Consider the following 17,214-nt stretch of genomic DNA (forward strand, 5'->3'; position numbering starts at 1 on the left):
AAATTCACACACTTCCATCTTTCTTCTTTACTATCATTACTAAACATACAAAGGGGTTACTGTTGGGTTGGATATGCCACATATCTAAAATTTATTTAATTATTTATTCTATCTCTTCCTTTTATTTTCAAGGATGTCTATAAGGAGTGTTTATTACCAATATTTTCCCTCTTCTAATTCTATAGAATGTTGAAAGCCTCTTTTTAGAGGAAGTCCTCGAGGAATCTCTTCAAAAACCCTTTGATGTTTATTTGATATGGGTTGGATATCTATATCCAGATAGTCTTCCTTTGTGAGACTATTTTATCTGGTATCATGCATTGTGCAATCAATTCTTCCTAGTTATGGTCGAGTATTCTTTCCATTTTCTTCCATGTTACTATTTTTGGCCTAAGCCAATAGGTATCACTTTTAGCGTAATTTTTTTCCTTTATGATTGAAATACATTATTGAAGTAGGACCATCAATAATAAATCTTCCTATGGAATTTATCCATTGTATTTCCATGATAAAATCATTCTAAATTTTTTTCATATAAGAATTTTGTTTACTTGTGTCATCAGAAGTAACCTCTAATGAGGGTACAATCTTGGTACATTACTCTATAGTTCCATTCCCAAATGCTACTTTAAATTCCTTGAACTCTTTTGTTTGTAATTTTATCCTTTCTACAATGAATGATTGCTAATAAAATTATGAGAGGCTCATATATTTACCAAGGCAATTATCATTTTCCCTCTTACTCTACCTTTAATTTGCATGGTTCTATTGTCATTCTTTTTTGAAATGGAATCTAGAACTTTGTGTTCATGTTCATTAATCTTTGATTTCTTGTTGCCTCCCCATTTTTTCATGTTTCTTCTATTAGGTTCATTTTCACTCTTTTTCAATGGTGGTCATGATCTCATGGTTCCTCACATTTAAAATATAGGCTTTTCTAGATCAATTCTTCTCTTTTGTAATAGTGTTCTTCACTCCAAAGTTTTGTGCAAATAAAACATAATTTTTCTTTGTGATCCCTCTGGTTTCTATTATTTTGATAGGGTAGTTTTGATGTAAATTTTTTTGGTCTTTCCTTTGTTACATTAGATTAAAAAATTGTATCTTTTCGAATGGCTTCTTCAAGGTTTTGGGGTTCGAGAGGTTTAACTTGTTCTTTAAAGGGTTCTTTAAGTCCTTCTATGAATGTGTAGGGGATTTCCCCTTAGGATATATTAGGGACCATTATTGCTAGATCTTGAAATTGATTTGCAAACTCTTCTTCTAATCCTTCTTGTTCAAGGTCAATGAGCTCATGGTACTACCATTCATTAAAGGTGGTAATTTTTTTGAGGCCAAAGGATTTTTTTCCAAACTGCCACCATTTTTGGGTTGAATGCCTTAAATGATGTATAGAAAACTTAATATATTATTAACTATGTGTTCATCATTTCTCGATTAAAATAATAATAAAAAACATTTAAATAATAAAAATCCTCTTCCATAGTTTAATATATCTTTAAAAGATGGAGTGGTATATGTGTATCATGTTTGTATGGCAACACAATTATGTGTAAATGAATTATTGTATGACTTTGAATTCATCTTCTCTATTTTCTTTATGATTCCTCTAATTCTTTCAATAATCTTGATTGAAAGTCGGAGAAAGTAAAAGGCTTGTGTTGTTGTGGATTATCATGTTTCAAAAGTAGTTATGGAGCCAAGATCATGGCATTGCATGCAAAGGTATACAAAAGGGGAACCAATAGACAAATCAACCATCCTTTACAAATCATGCAATGAACTACACATTCATGTATCTACCATTGGTCCATTCCTACAATCAAATTAATAAATATATATTGATCAATAATAAATGTTTAAATTATTATAACTGGGAAGATGGAAAGGACTAATTTAGCCTTGAGGTTGATCCCTAAATTAACAATAAAGTAGTTCAGTGAAGGCCTAATATTGATCTACTTTCCTTTTTTCAATCAAACTTCTAGCCCTTCGTTGTCATTATTGTAAAGTATTGTAAGGAAACCCTGATCAACATGAGTAAAAAAGATTTTCTCCCCCAAAAAAATTCCATGAGATGAGAACTCATTTATTTGCAACCAGGTGATACATTTTTCAAAATCAGAATTGTAGAAAGCATGAGGGTCCAAATCCAGGCTTATTAGGAAAGATACTCTACAAAAAAACCTTCCAAATGCCAATTCATAGGGGAAATATGAGAGATTTCAAATCTAATTCATAATATTGAGATGCAAACAAAAAAATAAGAACATAGAAAATAAGATGAATAGAAGATAAACATAGGGGACCTGATTTAATGTGAGAAACCCTTGCGAGAAACACCTATCCAATGTTACATACAAATAACAATGGAAATTTTACACAAGCTTGGATTTCCTTTACAATCAACCTAAATTTACAACATTTTGACACTCTACCCTCTTTCAATCTTCATAGCCTTCACAATCTCCACAACCTTAATAGCTTGTACAACCTTTTAGCCTACATAACTTGAAATTCCTCACAAATCCTAGAGACATTTATACATTGTGAAATTCATTATGGAATCCAGTGCATTAACTGTCAAGAAAAAAATGGTTATTGATAGCCTTGGAAATCCTCCATTTCATAGTCCCAACTATCACTCAACCTTCTAATGGTCACACCTTCAAATAGTGACTCCCTTTAGCATCGAGTGACTCCCTTTGGCATCAAATACTCCCTTTGGCCTACACACTCCCTTTGCCATCATGATAATCCCTTCAGAATGGGGCACTCCCTTTAGCATCTTGAAACTCAATTTTCACTTTATACACATAGACACCTTTGGTCATGCAAATGCCTTCAATTATGTGAATGCTTCAATCATGCAAATTCCTTTGGTGATGTGGGTTGCTTCAATAATGCAAATAATTTGGATATTCTATCACCACATAGGTACTATACATGGTATTCACCATAGAAAATATCGTCATCTCATCATATGGTGAACACACTCAATTCTCACCATATGGTTATCATCGTACAATATCGAGTCATTCGCAACAATCTCCCACTTGATGAGGTATGTACTCATATCCATAGAGGTACTTCACATGACCATGTCTACCATTACTTTTTCAATAACATCACATAGAAGTGCAACAATAAACTTGTAGCATCAAGAACATCAAAAATAAATTAACCATGTACCATGTCCACTCAAGTCTATATCAAATGAATTCCTCTCAAACTTCCTAGGGAAAACACTAATCGATCCAACAAACATATCTCTAATCACAAGAGAAAATGGAATCATCTACATCTCTAAATATGCATGAGAACCTAAAATTGATCAATCCATCCCATCTCCTATTTCAAGATATAAATATCTTGAAGTACTTGGAAAGTGATCAACATACTCAATACAGATAAACTTAAACCAAGATCAACATGTCAAAGTTCCAACCACGGCCTCAAGAACATAATCATAACAACATGATCTAAAAAATCTCAACTAGAGAGATTACATGCTCTATTTAAACATATCATAATATATTAAATGAAAACATAAATGACACCTTTATCAATGACTCTATTGAGCCCTCAAGATGTCAAATCTTCAATTACATGAAGATTAATATCTCTAAACAACATTTCAAAAAATGTGAAAATATGCTTGCACAACATCAAAATTTCAAGTCTACATCTACAAAACCAATGTAGATTATTCACTACATTACTGCCAACAATCCCCACTAAATTGTGGGTCAGGTCACACATGACATCGTAACAAATATCTTCTAGACAAAGATTGAATTACTCTAACCAGTCATCATGAGATGACTAATTAGCCAAAGAAGCACTGCTAGCATCTTCATCATCACTTTGAGAGGACTCATAATTAGAAAAAATATCCATCTTCTTCTTCTTCATCTTTGCTTTAAAATCCTTTTAGATATGACCATCCTACCTACAGTTCCAACACTTTTGTTTGGACTTGTTTCTAGAATATTTAGGGTTCATTCTGTTCTTTCTTTTGTCCTTCTCTTTATCTTGAATGATGAGAGCCTCCTTAGCCACCTTATAAGATTTCTTATGCATCTCCTCTAATAGAAGTGCAGCAACCACTTCATCCATTTTAAACTGGGTGATAGTACTTCCAATGGTCATTATAAGATGATCCCAAGAATCGGGCAATGAGAACAATAGTAACATGAAACACTCTTCTCACTAATAGACACATTGATAGACATAATTTTTTCAATTACCATATTGAATACATTTAAATGATTGGCCATATTTTTTCTTCTTTCCATCTTCAAAGAGTACTTCTTCTTTCTCAAGAAGAGCTTATTTACAAAGGTTTTTCCGTGATAAATGTATCCAAACTTCTTCCACAAAGAATATGCATTTTTCTCCTCATGAATGTTCAACAAAATAGAATCTACAATACATACCCTTATCAATCCTCTAACCTTTTGATCTACTAGATCTAAATATTCTTGCTTCCTGCTATAAGGCGTGTTGCTAGATATAACGATCCAAAAATCTTGGTCAACCAATATATCTTCAACTTTAAGTTTCCACAACTCAAAGTTTTAGTCATTGAAATTTTTAATTTCTATTCTCCCTAACATACACACCATCTTAACTTCCAAATGAATGCTTCACAAAACCCCACTTGAACCAAATTGACACAGATGCCCTACCCTACCTATAAGGATAATGTAAGAAATTTGTCTTTCTTTGATACCACTTGTTAGGAAGTTATAGTGTGGAAATGTCTTCCAAATGCCAATTTAAAGGGGAAATATGAAACATTTCAAATATACTTTAGAACATTGAGATGCACAAGAAAAAAAAAAGAACATAGAAAATAAGATGTACACAAGATAAATATAGGAGATCAGATTTAATGTGGGAAACTCTTTTGGGAAATATCCCCACAGAAGAACTTGAGTGTCACTTTTTGTATCTAATTAACTAATATTATATATAAATAACAATGGAACAGGCTCATATTGACCTTACAATCAACCTTGCAGTACACCATTTTGATGCTATGCCCCTTTTCACCCATCACAACCTTCATAGCTTGCACATCCTTTTCAGCCCATACTTCCTACAATTCATCATGAGTCCCACAAAAATTTATACATTTTTCAATTCATTATGGAATCTAGTGTAATAACTATCAAGAACAAAATAGTTACTTGTGACCTTGAAACTTGTCCACTTTATAGTTACAATGGTCACTCATCCTTCTAATAGTCACAATTTCAAATAGTGACTTCCCTCAGCATCGATTGACTCTCTTTGGCATTAGATACCCCGTTTGGCCTCTAGAGACTCCCTTCACCACTAGGATACTTCCTTTATAATGGGGTACTCCCTTTGGCACCTAAACACTCCCTTTTCCCTTTAGACACGTGAATTCATTTGGTCAGATGAATGTTTTTGATTATGTGAATGCCTTCATCTATGCATATGCCTTCAGTGACATGGATTTCTTTAGTGATGTGAAAACTTAGGTCATTCTGTCACCACATACTTACTATACTTTTAGTACAATAGAATATTGAGTTATTACCAACAAGGCTCACAAGAATGAGTTTAGTAATCATCTCTACAAGATCTAAAAAAAATAGTCTGAATGAACCTATTCCTTCATTGTAATATAGCACAAGATCTCCATTGGTAAGAATTTATTACAAGAAAATTAAAAAAACTAATTTGTTTCTCTCTCATTTAAAAAACCCAATATTTGAATAATAAAGATCAAAATGTACAAACCTAAATTAGGAAGCAAATAGCTTACCAAAAGTTGGATTTTTCTTCATGGGGCCATATCTTTCAAGAGATTTCAATGGTTGAATCTTTATTTGGCATATTGATCAGGAAAAATGATTCAATACTAATTGAAACCCTGGTAGAATGACTATAACTTCTCCCATGGTTCAAAGTTGTGACCATGTCTTTAAGCTCCACAAGCATCAACATCAATTCATTGCTAAGAGAGAAATTATTTTGTAGAAGATCTTGTGGAACTCCATGATCCATGATTCACTATCCCAAAAAATTTATATTTTTCGCACGCCTTTTTGAGTTTGACAACCTCTAGATGATATTGAAGACTTCCTTCCTCAATTCATTGGGGAAATTCTCAAATATCAATCACAAGAAGATCAACTTTAGGAAGACATTATAACAAGGTCATGATGACATTATATAGCAAAAGACAAAACTAGTCCTATCAATTTTTTTTTTAATTCTTAGGATTTATTCAATGTAAATTGACATCCTCATATTCAATACTAATTTAATTTCAATCCCAAACTTGGCTACCAAGCAAACTAGATGTAAGCAAAACACAAGAAAAAATTTCCTATGTAGTCAATCTCAATTAAAGAACTAAAAGAATTAGATTAGTGTGGGCCCTCCTAGTGAATTTTATATGTTCACTAGAAAATAATAGGTATAATGGAAAATTAATTATTATTATTATATGTTCTTATATGGTCTCTAGTCATACTGTGTCTTGTGCACAAACATATAAATTTCAGATTTATGTGTTTGAGTTCTTCCATGTCTTTTAAAAACAAAGTTGTCATTATATGTTTAATACCAATATTGTTGTTATATATTTATAAATAAGACATGTATATTAAAATTGTGACCTTTCTTTTAAGAGTATAAGTTTTCTACTTGTAGTTCATTGTAACCTATATTGATTCAATATGTTACATCCTCTTTTAAAATGATATGCAATTTCTTGATATGTGAACATGAATTTAGATTAAAGATTATCTTTATTCTATTGGATTATATGATATCTCCACTTGTATGAATATTACACTTGATGGTAAAAAATCTTTACACAATCAAATCCAGAAATATATCAGTTTAATTACTATGGATTGTGGAAATTTAATCTCTTTAATATTACACTATTTAGTCTATTGGATATATGGATTTTTTTTTTTAAATTATATTTTTAAACCAAAATAAAGCTATATTTTGTGTATTTATTTCAAACAAAATTATAGCATATTCTCCTTTAGAAAAGGACCTCATTTGTGCTTTACCAATGAGCTATCAGTCCCTAGCTAACAAGTTTTCTTGTTCAATCTCTATTTCTTGTTGGCTATCTATAATGGATCCATGTGATTGTGTTTTTCTTAGCATTTACAATAGTTGAGTACTCATAATAGAATGACCTATTGTAATGGTCCTAGTTATAGAATTCAATGGGAAATTTATCTTTTTCATTGGATAAGTTTTACTTTGTTAGGGAGGGATGTTGCATTTTTTGATGGAATATATTTTAACAATTATACAACGTATTTTTTTTAATAGTAATTTAAGTAGTAAAAATAAGGTGGTTTTCTATAGTATAGATCATACAAAGATTATCATCAAAGTAAAATTTTCATCTCATTATCTATATGTTTTCTTTCCTTGTTTTAACATTAATAGTAGTCAAAATTATGTGACTAGCTACAACCATAGTGAAGGTAATACTATCAGCTAATAGACAACACAAAGTCCAAGATCATAAGTAACACATTAGCCATCCATTAGAATGAAAACCCAACTACCTATGAGAGTTAACCAAAATACTATCAAAACCATTATAGTCAATAGTTCCATGCCAGTTACCAACAAGAAAAATAATTAAGGTAATAGTATTATAGTCCATATAAAAATTTATATATATATATTGGCCATGTACAAGCATAGTCTAGCCTTCATAAAATCAATCATAAATTTTTTTAAATAAATAACACAAAAGTAGGTCAATCATCATTCATTCTTCTCCTTGGGGTGATTTGGTTTCACCAACAATACGTTCAACTAGTCATCTGACATGCACTTATAGAGTCTCATGACACTCTCATCATCTTCCTATCCCTTAACTCTAGTCTTTTCCTCTGAAGCTAGAGAGTGGTTGTTAGCATAACCTTTATAGAAAACTCTGCTAGAGTGGTGAACCATATGTTCAAAACAACCTATAGGTTTCTCTATTTCTCTAGAGCTCCATCCATAGATTTTTCAATTAATCTTCAACATCTTTGAAAGAAGATTTGTTAAAATTGGGGGGCGGGAGGTGGTCCTAAATAGGTCGGTGAATGGGATGAGTAAAAGGGGTTAGGAATTGAATAAGGGGTTTCTTTGGGGGAGGAAAAAATGGGCTGTCCTCCTTTGGATTCCTGAGAGGTGAAGTATCAATCAAGGGAGAGTTATCATTTGTGTCTAGGTCATTATCCTTGGTTGTAAGATCAACCTTGTTCATGTACTAAAGGTGGCCAAGACATGGGTTTCCTTTTTTGTGGAGGCTTATTTAGTATCCTTGGGTCTATCCTCCTCTTCCTCATTGTAGAAGATCCTCCTAGCTTTTTGCTTCTTCCTAGCATGGGTTATTTTTTCCCTAATCCTCTTAAACTTAAAATCTAAATCTATCTATTATGGGATATCTTGATTTTTCTCCCAATTTTTCTTTTTGGATTTATTGGAAATTCTATTAGATATCTACCCCCCCTAGAGGAATCAACTCCTATCTTACCAAGGTCAACAAAAAGTTACATCATATGCTTGAAAGACACTAAGGGTTTACTACCACTGGAAGAAGGGAAATCCTAGGAAATAATAGGGGAATAAGGAATGTAGTTGGAAAGTAAAACATGGGAGGCATTGGAGGTCAGGGATTGTAGAAAAATAATATTATTGGGAGGGTACATGGCATACTAAAAGTTTTAAAGCCAAAAAAATAAGGCCTTAGTGCAAAATGGTATAATTTTTATGTTCTTCCTTACATTTCCTAACATTCATTATATATGGATCTAAATAATGTAGTAAAAAGAAAGGGAAAAATTTTCATCATGACAATAAAAGTGGTTCAAAGGGGGGAAGTGGTAATACTAACTTACTTTGTGGTAGCCCTCTAAAGTTAGGTATTTCATGATAAAAAAGAAGACATTATTACATGCGGCTTGAAGCTTCTCAATATTAAAGCCACATCTTAACCAAGTCATCTCTTCATACTTGTCTCATCTTCAACTTTACTCACACATTTCCAATTTCTTCCTTCAAGTGAAAAACTAGTACCTTGAGAAATAAATTTCTCATTACTCTCAAAAGTAGTACAATTTATGATAACCTTATAGCCATTCTAGGATTTAACCAACAACACAAACACTAGCTCAACATACCCTTCCATGATATTCATGAACAAAAAGAAACTACCCTAAGTAATATACATCTAGGTAGATTCCTTCTTCCACTATGCAGTTTAAATTATGTCCCATCCCATTCCTTATTGACCAAAAACTTAGGCTCTTTTGTTTCCTCCAATAGAAACATTCAATTATATTTATGTTTGTTTTTTTAATTAGTATACGATTATTAATTTATACTAATATACTTTTATCTAAGAGTTAAATATTATGAAGTATTTGTCTCACTAAACTTGTAAAAGGCACAATCCTTACTCATTTTCTTATTATATATTAAAGGGTTTTAAATCTCTATGGATGATATTATCAAGGAACATGCCATCTCTTATAAATTGTAATTTTTTTTCAAATAGATTTGCATCCTTCTTTTAATAATCTATGGCATTTGAAAGATACCAAATCATTAAAGAGTATTTTCAGTTTTCAATTTTGATGCCATCTTTTAATAGGTAATTGGCCAAAGCCTAAATTAATTATTATTTATTAAAATTTATTATTATTATCGTGTATTGAGCATGAGTAGACTCAAACCCAAGATGTCCCAATGAGAGATGCACAAGTTACCATTGTGGTGTTGGCTCTTGCCATTTATTCTGATGCCATTTTAGTTGGTAATAAAATATATTATTAAAATATATCTTTATTGTTATTTAGATGACTTATGTGGGGAGTAGTTAAAACACTTCGTTGGTGAGGTTGTCACGAAGATGCCATCTCAATCTGAAGAGACCAACAATATCAATTTTGACTTTGAAGAGTGGTCTAAAGAGTCAATCTCACAAGTCATGTATCCTATCTACTAGGGTCCAAATTAACTATTTGAATTATTATGTGTTTGTGATTTTAGTATTGAAGAGGGATCAAAAAATATTTGCATAGAAAGAGGATTTCCATGCATAAAAATGCCATAAGTTTAATTTTAAAATGGTGTATAGATTTCCTTCTTAGGACAAAAGTAAAAAATATGACTTATGGAACATTCTTGTCTAGCCTGGGAGCCTAGCAATTTGTTATCAAATAAAGTCCACTTGTGGCAATGAGGAGATTGCAAGATTCAACAAAGAGAAATTATTTTGTATTTAACCAAACATAAGTAAAGAAATGTAGTTTGAGGGTATGAATCTGATGGGGAGATCTTACTACTTCTCAAGAGATCTTCTAGTAATTCCTAAGACCTATCCCTTGATCTTGCTAGGGTCCTCTTCTTAACCTACTAAGGGATCCCTCCCAAAATCCCTATCCCTTTTATAACTCTCTACCAACTCTCAACTTCCTCCTATGCACTAATTGGCTCAATTAGCCACTTTTCTACCCAAGTTGTTCTTGAGGTTAGGAATAGGTTTCCTCTCTATTCCTTTGTGATTTTCACTCCACTTTGATCCATTTTGATGGCTCATTTTGTTGGGTTTTCTATTAATTTCTTATTTTGCTAGTTTTAGGCCTTGTAGCCTTTTTTCCCCAATTAGGCTTCCTAGAAACTAGATTTCTTGGAAAAACTCTGAATTCCTCCAAACAACCCATTGAACCAACTATGGATTTTTTTCTCTACCCAACTAGGGTAAGTGCACCAAGGTAGTGTACAAAAAGGGGGTATAAGTGGACACCTTTTCTGAAATCAGGTAAACTTGAACTTGGATGAGACATCTGAAGGTCATCCACTAAAAATAACAAGATTTGTAAAAGATATATATTGTAGCACTTTAAATCTACTTTCTAAATAAAAAGAGTTTTTACAAAATGGACAAGATTAGGTGGGTCAAACCCTATGCACAAAAAAAAAGTTCCTAATTTTTTTAGTGTGCAACACACAAAACATAGTTATATTTAGTATTTTGCATATCCCTTTGGTAGAATGATGATTAAGAGTCATATCGAGAAGTTGTGTATTTTTTTATGATTTTATGATGAATATTTTTTTTATGAATTATTGAATAGATTACATCCTAAAATTTTGGTACATGTTCATGGGCTAAGCATAACTTGCACAAAAATAATTGAAAATGGAAACTTTTTTCTAAATGTGTATATAACCAAGTGTAGAACAATAATATATAATTTATATTGAATTTGGTTAAGTATATCAACATTTATTAAAAAAATTATAGACATATGTCTATGAGGAATTTCAAGGCATTGATAAAGTAATTAAAGTTTACAATACTAATATTTTCCAAAAATATATGGTTAGAAAGCTAAGAAGACATGTAAGGTTATGGTGGCGATTTTAGAGATACCCACTTCACCATTAGTGTACTTGATGAAGATAAAGATGAGAATTCATCTTAGAAGATGAAAAAATTTCTAAAGGGAAAAAAATGGAGGTAAACTAGTCTCCCAAGCCTTTGGATCATTTCACTATCACCAAACCATAACTTGATTGGGTTTTTTATTACTACTAGACAATGTTAGATTGAGGGAGGGAGTAAGAGTGAGAGAAAGAGAAATATCAAGTAATGTATTATACTAACAAATGTCTATCATATCCCCCAATCCTTATCTCCATCTCTCTCTCTCTCTCTCTCTCTCTCTCTCTCTCTCTCTCTCTCTCTCTCTCTCTCTCTCTCTCTCTCTCTCTCTCTCTCACACACACACACACACACACACACACACTCCCTCTCCTTCTCTCTTATTCCCTTTGCCTCTTCATATCCCATTCTCTATCTTTATCCCATCCCCACCCTCTCTCTATCATTCTTTCCATTCCTCCCTCCCTCCTTCAATATACCTTTATGTAGTAGTAATACAAAACCCAACCGAGTTGTTAGTCCATATGGATAATGTAGTTAGAACTCAATTACCCAATTGGTTCATTGAGAACTATAAATAAAACAACATGTCAATGGTTATAATGTTGTTTTAGTGCGGTCCACCAGATTCTACTATTATTTCATGCATGATTTTCTATATCAAGTATGCAAGTGTAAGGTTTTTTGTGCTTGGAAATGCTAAATTTAATATTTTTCATGTGACAACATCTAATTTTATGTTACTATCTTGTGATTAAGCGTAAAATAAAGATGCAAATTTACTAATTTTTTTGATTTTATTGTAAACAAAACAAGTAAATGATTAAGGATAAGTAGAACAACATTACTAAAAGCCTTAGTGAGGCAAGATTAAATTAAGAATTCTAATGAGACTTCCTTTTTATCATTCCAAGGTAGACTCCCACGTAAGGATAAATTTATTGTTGATGCACTAAGAACATTAATAGAAAACTTTTGGTGTTGCAACACAAGGGCTTCACCAAACCAAACAAATGTTATCAAAAGATGAATTGGAAAAACAAACCATGAGCCACATGTAAAACATTTTTTGGATATGACAAACAAAATTTTATGAAATGTTTCTTCAAATATTTCCTCAAATTAAAATTAGCCAAAGGTTTTTTGAGATGAAAAAACCATTATATGTTAACATAAATCATACATGCACTACATGTTGTTGTAGGTTTCATGTTGAGTTTTCTATGCATTATCATGTTTACTATTATATATGTTGTACTTTGTATACAAAAAAAATATTGTAGGAATATGGTCTACAATCACCTCCTAAGTCACCGAGATAATTTATTGCAAGTTTACTATGTAAATGATATGATGAGTGCATTTATTTTAAGACCATGTGTTTGAAAGGGTTTTTCCCTGAATGTGGTGGTTTGAAAAATTTTCATAGATGCCTACATCTAGATAGCACACATAAAATTGTAACACACTAGTTTCTCTTCAAAAGTACAAGTCAGTTATATATGGTGTTAAAGATGGAAAAGAAACAAAGAGGTGTGAACTAGTGGAAATTTTTGTATGCAAAACTTATTTTATGAAATTGTTTCAAGAGAAAAATATTTTATGACTACATAGGCCATACACATAGAGCTAGATGGTTAGATGAGAAATTGACGTTGTGTAAGGATACTTTTCCCTTGGGTATGATTGTGTCAGTTGTTGAATTCACTAAATCTTATACACTAAAACATCAAAATAATGTGCAACCAATGTATTATAACTCTATACAAATATCAATTTTTGTACACATAGCATTTATTCATGCACATGATAGTATAGAGGGTGACATAAAAGTATTAAGAGAGTATCACTTCTATATCAATGATCATCAAACTTATTCATCAAAGTTTGTGCAAGGATATTTTAGTATTTTCTATGATAAATTGATTAGAAAGAGATGAAAGATACAATCAACACAATATATGGTCAAACAATTCCACGACACAATTTGAAGAATGGAAAGATGCTATAGTGGTTGAGTAAGATGCATGTGACAAGTGGAGTGCAATATTTTTGGAATTTCATTGAGGTAGGACATGGAAAGGGAGAATGATAGTGTTTATAGCATGTGTGAAAATGAGCCCTTAGTAGAGAAGAATTAAAGTACAAAGGTGGTGCAATATTAGAAAATATTAAAACAATTGTCGAATGGTGTGATTCTATTATGGGACTAGGTAATACAACTAATTCTATGGTTTCTATATAGTTTTGGTTGATACATGAACCTAACACTGAAAATTTACAAGATTGTTGGAAACTTATAGGATCAAGTGAGATGCATTCATTTTGAAGTTCAAATGCTATGCCACTAGCTATTCATACTAGAAAGTTTGCATGCTTTTGCTCTTTGTGTATGCATCATTTATGGGATGAATGTGAATCAAAAGAGTGGGTTGACCAATGGTCTTATAGATCTTTGCATCCAATTGATTTATATAAACTTCCTACAACACTAAAAATCAACTAGGTTGAAGCATCAACAAATTCTGAGTATGAATCTGATCTAGTTAAATCATGTACTAAGTTATCAATTTAATACTTGGTTAAAATAGACTAATTTTAATTTTTTCATTAACTTATCCTTCTATACAATTCATGTCATGTATATGTAGATATTGCATATCATAATAATAATGTAGGAACTAATTACTTTCTATGTCAGTGTATTGAGACAAAAAATAAATTGATACCTACAATCATTGATGGTGAGGATATTGAGTACCCAATAGGATCTGTCATTGTGACAGGCACATGGATTAGAAGGTAGTATAATTTTGTCCCCTACTATGAAGATCTCTTTAAGTAAATTTGTCATGTATATGTATCAATTTTGACTTTAAATTGTCTTTATAATTAAATGTAGGTACCCTTTCAAGAATTCTACCACATGTTTATTTGAGGATTTTGAGACACACAGACATATTCTTCATTACTCTAACTTTATTGTTGCGGAAAATACTCAATTGATACCTTATCATGGTAGGCCTCTTAACAAGAAGTTGTCAAAAGTATGTGAATATGATCAGGAGGCAATACTTGATAGAGTAAGGGTTAGAGTTGATCGACAAGGTTCCCTAGATTGATTGTGTGTTATATACCTCAATCATTCTACATATGGTAATTTAAAATTTTTTGAATATATATATTATGAGAAATGTTGCAACTACGTAGTGATATGCATAGGCATATGCCAAATTTTGTGTATAAAAAAGAGAAGACATATAACATATGCATATTTATATGTCATATTTTGTATAAAAATCTAATAAGAGATGTCACATGTGAATATTTAGATACCAATTTTTGTATATAAAAAATAGAAGACATGTAACGTGTTCATATTCATATGTCATATTCTGTATAAAAATTTAATAAAAGATGTCACATGTGCATATTTAGATGCCAAATTTTGTATATAAAAAAGAGAAGACATGCAACATGTGCATATTTATATGCCATATTTTGTATAAAAATCTGATAAGATGTTACATTTGCATATTTAGATGTCAGATTTTGTATATAAAACTGATAAGAGATGTAAATATTGTACATTATTATTATAAATTTTTTATAAATTTTTTTATAAATCTATCTTTTGAAAAAAAAATTGTGGATTTGATGATATCCTTAAAAAAAAAAAATCAATTATCTTCAACTTATATGGATTTAGATGGCTGTTCTCTTGCATTTTTCTCCTAAATTTCCTAAAACATAAGGAAAAAAATTCTATATTTGGATACCCATTTGACTTCTCTACAACATATGAAAAGATTGCAGTGGGTTATTTTGAACCCTATCCTTGCTATCACACTATTTCATCCCTTTTTAGTCTTAAAATAGCCCTCCGATTGGCACAAGGCATGATGATGACATCGTCATGAGGTCAATAGGGTCTATGAAGAGTTAGAGTAAGGTTTTTACCATAGGTAAGGTTTGTGGTTAAGTTTGGCATGATAGGAAGGTCATTTGACCAAATTGGTGAAAAGTTGCATTGTGCAACTTTGTAACTTTGAAACAATTTTTGGCATGAAAGTTGCAAAGCATTGAAGAGGAGCCCTAAAGGGTGATTAACCACCCAACCACCCTATGTAAAGAATAAGAAGAGTATTTATAGGTTGGTGAACTCATTTGGAGACCAAAAGATCACTTAGTGTTTGTTTGTCTAGGTTGTTCTAAGTTGGTCAGACATAGTCAACATTTGGTCAAAGGTAGACTCAAAGTTGAATTTGATCACTTTTGGTAATATTTAGTCTTTATACATTATTTGGGATCATCCCATGCCTAGTTGAATTCAAATTGGATAATAGTGCAAAAAGTTGTTAAAAATTTGCAAAGTGCAAATTTTGCAGTTTGCAGAAGTGCAATTTTTGCACTTTGCAAAAGTGTAATTTTTTGCAATTTCTTGCAAAAGTTATTTAGAATGCATGACCAAGTCCAAAATTTAGTTGGGAAACAACCAAATGACCTAGAGGACTGAATATGTGGTGGAGATCACCAAATCTTTGGGTTGGAATCAAGAAGACAAGTTTTGGAGCAATATTTTATACCTTCTAGAGTGTTGATCTATACTTTTCCAAGATTTTTTTTTGTTTTTTGTGATGAGATGATTGAATCCATTCCTTGAATTACTTTCACATGTTCAAGGCACTGATTTGAATCAGTACAATATATTAGAACAATTGATTGCATTCATTTTCCTTCATTATGTGCTTTCCTAGTAACTAGGCTTTTGAACTTTCTAATGCATTCCTAGCAATCCATGACTACTCTTTTAGCTCTAGTTGGTTGGGTTTAGGCTGGACCAACCTTTTTTCAGCCACAATATCCCTCCAATGGTATCACCCACGTTGAACAGAATTGTCCCTAAGGGTCTCTAAGCACCATCGGGTTGCAAACTTTGATCTATCATTTCTCTAAGCTTGTGCAACTTATTGAAAAATTGTTAGGTGCTACAAGATCACATTATCTAGGCCTACAACACCTTATCTCAATTTTTAGAGATTCAACTTTTTTTGGATTTGGTGTATGTATCTCACCTATTGCCAAAAGTTGCAATGTTGCTCAATTAAAATGATGAAGGTTGTGTATATTTCAAATTATTGGTCCCTGGATCAAATTGTCTACTTTGTTAGCTCTAGTTGGTTAGGATTATGCTAGGACCAACCTTGTTTTAGCCATAATGTCTCTCCAATGGTGTTGACCACACTAAATAGAAGTGTCCCTAAAGGTCTCAAAGCACCATCAGGTTGTGATCTTTGATCGGGCATTTCTCTAAGATGGTGTGAAGTATTGACAAACTTTTAGGTGCTAAAGAATTACAATATCTAGGCCTACAATAACCTATCTTAGGTTTTAGAGATTCAACTTTTTTTGGATTGGGCATTCATATGTCACCTATTTCCAAAAGATACAATATTGCTTAGTTCAAATTAACAAGGTTGTGTATATATAAAACCATTGGTCCCATGATTGAATCATCTAGTCCATTAGTTCTAGTTGGTTGAGTTTAGGCTAGGAAAAACCTCATTTCAGCCACAACATCCCTTTATCAGTATCAAAAACACTAAACAGAAGTGTCCCTAATGGTCTCTAAGCACCATCAAGATACGATCTTTGATTAGGAATTTCTTTGAGCTCGTGTGAGGTGTTGGTGATCTCTCACATGTGACAAGATCACATTATCTAAGCCTATAATAATCTATCTCAATTTTTAG

General features: G+C 31.9%; 1 pseudogene; it reads right to left on the minus strand.

The window, feature by feature from the left end:
* Window positions 1-1,598: 1,598 nt before the first annotated feature.
* The window catches only part of LOC149543732 (C4-beta,C20-epoxidase-like), a 72,046-nt pseudogene continuing 56,430 nt past the window's right edge, over window positions 1,599-17,214 (minus strand).

The sequence above is a fragment of the Cupressus sempervirens genome, chromosome 8 (genome assembly GCF_028749045.1).
Source record: "Cupressus sempervirens isolate cs-2001-9-10 chromosome 8, ASM2874904v1, whole genome shotgun sequence".
NCBI lineage: Eukaryota > Viridiplantae > Streptophyta > Pinopsida > Cupressales > Cupressaceae > Cupressus > Cupressus sempervirens.